Source organism: Rhinopithecus roxellana, chromosome 5 (assembly GCF_007565055.1).
Source record: "Rhinopithecus roxellana isolate Shanxi Qingling chromosome 5, ASM756505v1, whole genome shotgun sequence".
Classification (NCBI taxonomy): domain Eukaryota; kingdom Metazoa; phylum Chordata; class Mammalia; order Primates; family Cercopithecidae; genus Rhinopithecus; species Rhinopithecus roxellana.
Window position 1 is genome coordinate 129,533,018 of NC_044553.1, and position 10,034 is coordinate 129,543,051.

Below are 10,034 nucleotides of genomic sequence, written 5' to 3' on the forward strand. Positions count from 1 at the left end.
GAAGTACGCTATGACTGGGCCTCTGTACTCCAGCCTGGGTAACAGAGAGAGACCCTGTCTTCCCAAATAAATACCTGAATAAATAAAATCAATTGGGCAAAATTCTACATTTGTCATTTCATGCAAAATTCAAATGGAATAAAAATGTAAAGGACAATGATTCAGAAATGAAGGTGGAGAGACTCACCAAAGTAAAAGATACATTATTTAGTTATTATCCAGTAAGCCACTAAAAAATCAACAAAAAGACCTCAGGATGTGACATGGAACACATGATGTATATGAATTCCAAAGGATGTTGGTTTAACTACTCACCCCTATTTTCTGAAGTGGAGGACCTCATGCCAGCCCTCCTCTACCTCAGCAAAACAAAATAGAAGAAAAAGACATGGTCTCAGAAAATACTCAACAGTAAAAATAACAAAGCCCTAAAATTGGTTCCTCTGTCAATATTTAATATAGCCACGCAGTGTTCCCTTCCTTCACTATACATCACAGTTGCTTGACCTTTCTTGACTGAAACTTTTTCATTTGTTAACCAAGAACATATTTCCCACATATGTATCTATCTACAATTCTCTGTTCAAAATGAACAAAATGAAGTGAGTCTTGGGTCAGTAAGCATACTAAAGAGCATACTGAGTCATAAGACAGGATGCTAATGCCCTCTCAGGAGAGACAGAAAAGGCATGCTCACAGGGGTACTCTGTTGTTACTGAGGGATCCCCAAATAGAGCCAGGCTCTGAGAGTCTTATTTGTCCTATTGGAGGGCCCCATATCTGGACCTCAGATTGACATCTGGAATGAGTCCCTCAGCATCCTCAGACAATTATTCTCATCATCGATCCAAACAAGCACCCTCCCAACAAATAAGCATTTCCACAGCCAGGCTTATTTTGTGCATGGTTATCTAATGCATCATCAGTGAGAACAGTAAATATACAGTAGACATTTGTTTAGTATCTGAATAATGGAACTCTCACATACATAGCATGAAAAAACATATGACTGAATTGTTCCAATAAAATTAGATTAAAATCTATTGGGAATTTTTTTTTTTTTTTTTTTTTTTTTGAGACAGAGTTTTGCACTTGTTGCCCAGGCTGGAGTGCAATGGCATGATCTCGGCTCACCACAACCTCTGCCTCCCGGGTTCAAGAGAATCTCCTGCCTCAGTCTCCTGAGTAGCTGGGATTACAGGCATGTGCCACCACGCCTGGCTAATTTTGTATTATCAGCAGAGACGGGGTTTCTCCATGTTGGTCAGGCTAGTCTCGAACTCCTGACCTCAGGTGATTCACCCGCCTTGGTCTCCCAAAGTGCTGGGATTACAGGCGTGAGCCAAGGTGCCCGGCCAGGGAAAAAAATTTTAAGTCCAATTAAGACCAATTCAATGAACTAAAATTTTTAGGAGTAAGTGAGGTAGCAAAATCAATATATACTATGATTACATGACAAATGTAAGTAGAAACATCTGTGATCAGAACGTGCCAGATAAAAATTTTTAAGCCAGGCATGGCAGCACATGCCTACAGTCACAGCTACTCAGGAGGTTGAGGCAAGATGATTGCTTGAGCCCAGGAGTTCAAGGACAGCCTGGGCAACACGGCACGACCCCACCTCTATTCTTTAAAAAATAAATATTGAACACGCTGAATTTCACTGGAAGATTATTTTCATTCAACAACAACAAAAAAAAAAATGGTGAGAAAAGGAAATACATCAATACTTCCCCCAATTTATTCAGGTTACTACCAAAAAAAAATCCCTTTTTTCAAAAAAGGGGAAAATATAACGAGATTCCCTGAACAAAGTAAGGATATTCACATAGCAAAATAATCTATTATAAAAATATTCTCCTTTGAGCCTCTGAAATCATGAATTCTCAGATCCTGAAATTCTGACATCACTGGCCACAACACACATAAACAATTTCGAAATCACCACGGTAGCTGCTCACCTCTCTTGCCTGAAATTCTGTAACATCTTCTAGACCTGCAGCAAACTATTAAAAACAAAAGTAAATCAGATTAGAGAATATACAAAATTCACTAAAAAGATACAAACATTGTTTCTGTAATAATTACCACAGAGTTATCTTTGCACAAGTCACAGATCTTTGGTCCTTTGTCACCTTTGCCATTTATTCATTTATTTCCTCCTCGAATTCTTCTTTATTTTTGAGATGGAGTCTTGCTCTGTTGCCCAGGCTGGAGTGCAGTGGTGCAATCTAGGCTCATTGTAGCCTCCGTGTCTCTGGTTCAAGCGATTCTCCTGCCTAAGCCTTCCAAGTAGCTAGGACTACAGGCATGTGCCATCACGCCTGGCTAATTTTTGTATTTTTAGTAGAGATGGGGTTTCGTCATGTTGGCCAGGCTGGTCTTGAACTCCTGGCCTCAAGTGATCTGCCCACCTCAGCCTCCCCAAAGTGCTGGGATTACAGGCGTGAACCACCCCACACTGCTAAAATTCTTCATTCTTTAAATAGTAAAAATCGGCCAGGCGCAGTGGCTCATGCCTGTGAGCAATTTTCTCTTTGAATCAGAGATTTTAAAGTTGTATTCCGCCAAATAAAGACTCTCTGAAAATGCCCTGTGATGGGTAAAATTAAATACACATGATAGGGGTGTTGTGAAACCAGTATTCTAGAAGAGATAAAAAACTTTAGGAATCTACTTCAATAGTGAAGTAGAAATCTGTCTCTCTCTCTCTCACTCTCTCTCTCTATATATACATAAACTTTGCAATCTATTTCAAAATGTTACACAGAAATTAAGATGGCAAGAATAGAAAACACAGACGAAAAATTTCATAAAATAAATGGAAATCATAGAAAAGAACAAAACGTAATAGGCCACTGCCATTGTAAGACGTAAGAGAAGATGGCGTTAGCATAGTCCATCTTTACACAACCAAAGAATTAAGAGTCTCAGAGGGATGCACTGATATGGTAGAGGAGAACGTGGAAGGCGAAATGTTTGAAGGTGAACTGGGGAACTTAAAGTGCCATAAAACACCAGTGAGTTTCAGGTTTTTCCTTTTCTCTAATATACCAGCCTTAATTCAGTATGGGAGAGTTCCTGAAAAATAAAACATAAAACTGCTTGTTGAGTACAACAACCAAGATGTAACCTCTATACTTATTATTTCAATGCATTTTTTTTAAAAATAAGAATAGTTCACATCAATATTCAACAGAAGATTCATTTTGCATAGCCTATCATCTGCCTTCAAACCTAGCGAAACTTATCTTAAACATCACTTACACACAGGTCCTCAAAATGTCAAATAAACATAGTTACTATATTCTCATGTATAAGAGAATTGAATACATAAACACAGAAAAGCCTCCACATAAATATTCCTAGCGGGATTAGTCATAATAGCCAAAAACTGAGGAGTAGATAAGCAAAATGTTATATTTATACAATAGAATGTCACTCCTCCATCAAAGAAAACGGAGATCTGATACATGCTACAACATGGCCAAACCTTGAAAACATTAGGCTAAGTGAAAAAATTCTGGGTAAAAAGGCTTCCTTCTAATATAAATGCTTCAAATGCGGTTATCTACAAGGCCTGCTGGTATTATAGTACTCATGCATTTATTCCACATTTTCATGTTTCCTGAGCATTTATGTATGCTCAAAGCATTCCTTTTGACATGTTCTTCTGCATTATTTTCATCAACTAATTCCAGACCTACTGAACAGACACAAGACTATCCATAATTCCTGGATAATCTTTACCTGGATTCCCTATTAGCTAACATCTTATAACACCTGTTTCATTTTTTTTCTCATTTTTTGAAACATGTATAGGCCGGGCACGGTGGCTCAAGCCTGTAATCCCAGCACTTTGGGAGGCCGAGACGGGTGGATCACGAGGTCAGGAGATCGAGACCATCCTGGTTTACACGGTGAAACCCCGTCTCTACTAAAAAATACAAAAAACTAGCCGGGCGACGAGGCGGGCGCCTGTAGTCCCAGCTACTCGGGAGGCTGAGGCAGGAGAATGGCGTAAACCCGGGAGGCGGAGCTTGCAGTGAGCCGAGATCGCGCCACTGCACTCCAGCCTGGGCGACAGAGCTAGACTCCGTCTCAAAAAAAAAAAAAAAAAAAAAAAAAAAGAAACATGTATATTATTTTATCTAAATGCTTTGAAAATTACAGCTATGACATTATCCTTTTATCCTTTAAATTTTTTTAATTTCTCAAAAACAAGAATTTTCTGTTACATAACCTCAGGCAATTATATGACATTGGCAATTAATACTCACATTATAATCTACTTGAGGGACAGTCTTCAAACTCTGCCAACTTTCCATGTCCTTTTACAGACATCCTGAATCAATGTTATATTCCATTCTCATGTCTATTTAGTTGGAGATAATCTGGACTATTTCCTCAGTGAAATTAGTATGTTTGAATACTAAAAGCAGAATGTCACTCAATTTGAGACTGATGTTTCCTCATGGGTAGACTCAGGTTTATACACTTTAGTCAGTAATACCACAGAAATGAGACTGTGTTCTTCTCAGTGCATCCTACCAGTGTCGCCTGATGTTGCCACTACTGGTGGTATTAACTTTCACCTCTTTAATTCAGGTGCATCAACCATGTTGTCCATCAGGAAGCTACTGCTTTCCCTTTGTAATGATAAGGACTCAAATTGCTCACTATCTAAGTGTCCTATTTCTCTTAAAATGTTCTCCAAGTTTTAGCATCATTTGATGATTCCTGGCTGAAACAATTATGATTATTTCCAAATACTGATTTTCCAAATCCTGTCATTTCTTTGTAAATGCTATCTACTGTACAGAAGAGCTGTACTGTCAACCCTGCCTAAGCGTTCATTCATATTAATATTTTAGACATCTTATTACCATTGATTAGGTCTCTCATCCTTCAAGAAACCGTGTCCACATATTCCAAAATGGTGTCCGACAAAACCCGAGGCTGTTCACTGCTCAGTATCCAGTGGTATCCTATTTGAGGGATGCAGCTTTCCCCATCTCTGCTTTCTCCTTCTGTACTTTTCCTTCTTCAGCATTCTCAACATGTCTGAGACCCAGCTACAAGAATCTCATAGTCAATTTCCAACCCCCCAAATACCAGAATATAAAAAATACAAAGCTAGAATGGCATTGTGCGTTCCTTACATGACAAACAGTCAAAATTCTAAACATATTTCAATAACTGCCATAGCAAAGCAAAATTTATGTCACAATCCCTCATGCTTATACCATTTTAACCGAAGTTTCAGCTACTAGCTGAGAACTGCTAAGGGATTGCATTCACAAGACACAAAGTGCCATCTTTAGAAAAGGGTTAGAATGAAGAAAATGGAAAAAGAGAACTAATTATAGATTTTGTTGAATGGGGGAGATTTTGTAGAATCCAGACCATATGATCATAAATTACACTGGAAAACTATCCCAACAAGAGGTTATGACCTTCAAATCTAGATCAGTTGGCAGTTTTCTCTTCACTCAGATATTACCATGGACCTTTTTCCTGCTATTGGCAATATTTAAGTCATCATACTGCCTGTCACCAGCTCTATTCCAAAGTTAGCTTCTTCCATTTAGTGATCCTCTTTCTACTGGCCATTTCTCTTTGGACTTTCATCTGTGCCTCCATGTCGTCTCAGAGCTTTGTGTATAATATGGTTTACTGCTGGAAAACGTGTTGTTCCACATTCTGAGCAAAGGTACCCCATATTTCCAGAAGTAACTCCTTAAAGGTTTATACTATAAGAATTTCCAAAAGATAATTTCCTATTCATGTTTTTCTCCTGTTCCTACAATACACCAACAGTTACATTTTCTGTCCTGACAAGCTACACTTAATAATTATCATGGCTCTGGCCTTAAAGACAAAAGGAGAATGAATATGACTTCTGAAATGTGGGTTCTTTCACAAAACATGATTTTGCTCAATGGGTTTAACAAATCATAAGCATTTGTAATTATTATCTTCCAAAGGTTGGGACATCCTAGGTTTATTTAACTTCTATATAATAGGATGAATTACACAAATTCAAACTCAACCTCAATTTACTTATTTTTTATAAAAGACATAAATTCGTTATTCCATCTGTTATTATAAGCATTACGATAATTCATGTAAAGTGTTGATCTGAATATGTGGTATATGTGGTAAAAATTCAATAAATGCTATGTTTAACTGAAATACATATATGTATTCAAAACACACACACACACAGATGCAACAATAATGACCAGAACTCGCTGTATTTTGAGAGTATTCTTCCTATAAAACTGGTTTTATTGACCATATCATAACAAGCACATACATTTATCATTTCAAATGAACAGAAATAACAATGTTGAACACAGTTGGTACTCAATAACTGGCAAATAAACTGCCGAAGTTGTTGGATTTTTATATCAATTAATTTGAACATGCATCACCGTTTTCCTAACTGAATATAATCCAATTGGTTAAATGTGCCATCACTAATTTTTCTACCATTATTTAACAAAAATGTTATTTACTATTTTACAATTATAATTAACACTACACTGAGTACCCTGAAGTTTACATGCATCTTTGAACACCTCCTATTATATCCTTACAGGTAAATATCTAAAACTAAAATTGTTGGTCAAAAGTGCTAATTTCCATATTATATATATTTTCTACTACCTTCCTTAAAGATTTTAACACATCAGGAATTGTAAATTCTCCCCACCTTGTTAACACATGTATCTGTTAATCTGATAGGTGAAAAAAGGCAAATAATTGTTTTATTTTATATATATTTTAAGTATGTATATTCATATGTACACAAATTTCATAATTTCATTATAATGACTGATAAGATTGAGCACATTTTCTATGCTCTTGGCCATTTGCAATGCTTTTCTTTTATGAATTGTTCATTTACGTGCTTTCCCAAATGATTTGAATGAGCCTTTCAACATTAAATTTGGCATATATGTTTTCAGTAAACACACACACATTACTGCAAAAGAGAAATTGCCCAAATTTAATTTTAACTTGGCAGTTTACTCATTCTTTTTACCTCACCTTTACTGCAATGCAGATAGCATCAACAAACTAGAGCAAATTGGTAAAAACCATTTAATTGGATTAAAGATGGCATTCATTTGCTATATGTATTGTTGATGCTATCATGCTTTTTACAAGCTGAGTTAAAGAATAGCTCTGGCATGTAGTAATCTCACTCTGATGTGGTGAAACAATTACAACTGCTCAAATGATGTCAAAATAGGCTCAAATTTATGGTCCACGGAGGATGGATACCACCACGGCTGCTCAGAGACAATCCTGCTAACTGGGATAAGAAGGCAGGCAAGATTTTGGAATTCCCTGGAACTCTACAGATGAAATTTGGAAGAAATAGGTTCAATTCTGAAATATAATTTATCAACTATAACTATTATAGCAAGGGGTTTACATCACTCCAATTCCTTCTACTGTGCTTGTTTTACACTGTTTAGGTGATGTTAATGGCACGTGGTAGTCATTTATATCACTCACTTGCAAATGCAATTTGGCAAAAGAGCTAAACAAATTTTTATGAAAATGAAAATGTTGAAATAATACTTCAAATATTATTACCACGTGGCTGAGTTGATGTGATTTTTTTTTCAGGTTCCAGTTTAGCCAATGCTCTGGTTTCCTGAAGAGTAAACTCTAGCCCACAGGCTGCTTTTCTAAAGTTTTATTGGAAGAAAGGCACGGCACACTCATTCCATTATAAATTATCTACGGCTGCTTTCATAATACAACAGCAGAGTAGATTGGCCGCGACAAAGACCACAGGGCTTTCAGAACTGACAATGTGTATCTGGCAGTTTACAGAAAAAGTCTGCCAATCCATGGTCTAGTTTAACACGGGCTGGAAAAATAACTCTACATAATTAAAATTGAGCTTTAAAATGTGGAAATACAAAAGACTGAAATGGCTGAGTCGTCTTATCTACTCTGTTTTCTCAGACCCAGAAGATACAGAATGTCAGCGCTATTTTGATATTTTTTCACATTCAAGCACAGTATAACAAGGCCAGAGTGCCTGCTGGACGAGGTCCCTGACTTAGGGCATGCTCTCTTCTGATTTTTCGTTCTATACATCACCACCTCACAGATCACCATCACCACTGTCCATTCAGAGGGAGGTAACTCCTTTGAGTTTCCACTGCTATGCCCTTCTGTCTCTTACGACAAACGGCACAGACAGAATACAGATGAATGATTGATAAAGACAGATACATAGATAATAGATAAAAATGGACTGATAGATTATTTAACAATAGACAAATTTAGATGGAAGCAGAATTGGGGAAGAGTTTGAGAACTACCAATAACATTAGACATTAAGGATATCAATCAAGGTATTTCTCAGAATGGAACACTTATTGTTCCACATAAGCTTATTTATCTTATGTGTACATTGGTATGCTGTTTCTGAATTTTTCTTAAGACCATAGAAAGACAGTAACTATGTTTTAGTGATGGTATGCACTACAAGAAGTGCAATCATGCCCCTTTCCTGCATGATCATCATGGAAGTTGACATGGAAATTATGAGAAATGTGAAAAAACATACCATTCAAATCAAACAGATTAAATTGGAAGATTCACATCATCTTCCTCGAATTCAGAAGTTGTAAGATACCTATATCCCATTTACATTCAATCAAAAATGGTATTTTAAGAGCTAGATCAATTCTATGTTAGGAGAACTCATCAAATGTCTACAACACAGCAAAATTCACAAAACATAACATAAGCCTATGTTCTGACACCAATAATATTTTCGATTAATTAAATAAAATCTTTTTACCCTGCTTTTTCTCATTAACAGTCATCCAATCACTTTCTAATTTACTCTTTCACTATAAATACCATGAAAGCAAATTTAGTCATTTAAAAAGGAATAATAATTTTCGGTTTCACTTTCCAGGATGTGGTATTATCACACTGTGAAAGAGACGCAAATAGCAACACGCAAAACTGGTAATAGTTCTACTCTTTGTTAAAGTGTCTGTCACATCCTGATATGCCAACCAAAACTTCTGTTTCAACTATTTGCTGTATCAACTACTCAAAGAAGAAAGTGGTCACATTTTATTTTTAGCCTTTACACAAAAGCCACATTCATCGACTCATTTCAGATGGCCAGAAACGTCTACCATGCGGTAGCTCACTTATTCTCTCTTCTGGCAAGATCAGAGCTCGCGGCACCCCTTTGCTTATGAACTACAGACTGAAGACTTGAACTGTGGGAAAGAACACTTAGGCAAGTTGGCTACAGATACCAAGGGGAAAGACTTTGTTCGTTTTATTCATTTTTTTCTAGATTTTTCTCTGGTATGAATAAATGCATTGTGGAGAATGTTTCCACCCCTTGGAAGTGGTAAAAGCAGGTGATAATGCTGGGAATGAGGGTAGAGAAGAATAGTTAGCTCAAATTAATCACCAGGTATTTCTAATAATAATACCAAGGTAAACTAGAACATAACGCTTAGTCAATCTGTTTTGGATGAGTGGAAAACAGATACTCATACCAAGAGATTATTCCTACTCTCGCCAGGCAAAATACAAAGCAGGTAGACCTTGGAAATATGTATAGTTTATAAAAACTGTGATGCTTTAAAAATCCTACAGAAATCTGAACATGTATACTTTTTATAAAAAACAGTGAAAATCAGAGAAGTTTCATGTGGGATAGACAGCTCCACTGTTTTAGGCTTGGGTACCTTAGAGTACGAATCAGTAAAACTAGCTAGCACATTATTGTCTCATAAGATGAAACTTTTCCCCATCAGGTCATGGAAGACATCCAGGTCTGGCTACTAGTAATAAGAGGAATACGTGTTATCAAGCTAAGCCCCCAACAGATATCATCTGGAAACTCCAGAAGTAATATAAAGACAGCTATCTAAAACCATGGAGAACAACGAAAAGCAAGCCAACACTGGAGGAGACAGCACTTTTGGAGGAAAGGAATTTCCCGGTAAAAGTTTCCAATTTCAAGGAAT

General features: G+C 36.8%; 1 non-coding gene across 1 annotated transcript; it reads right to left on the minus strand.

The window, feature by feature from the left end:
• Positions 1-782: 782 nt before the first annotated feature.
• On the minus strand, positions 783-849 carry LOC115898078. Its single transcript, XR_004057831.1, has one exon. It is a non-coding gene; the product is annotated as a small nucleolar RNA SNORD109A (small nucleolar RNA).
• Positions 850-10,034: the final 9,185 nt, after the last annotated feature.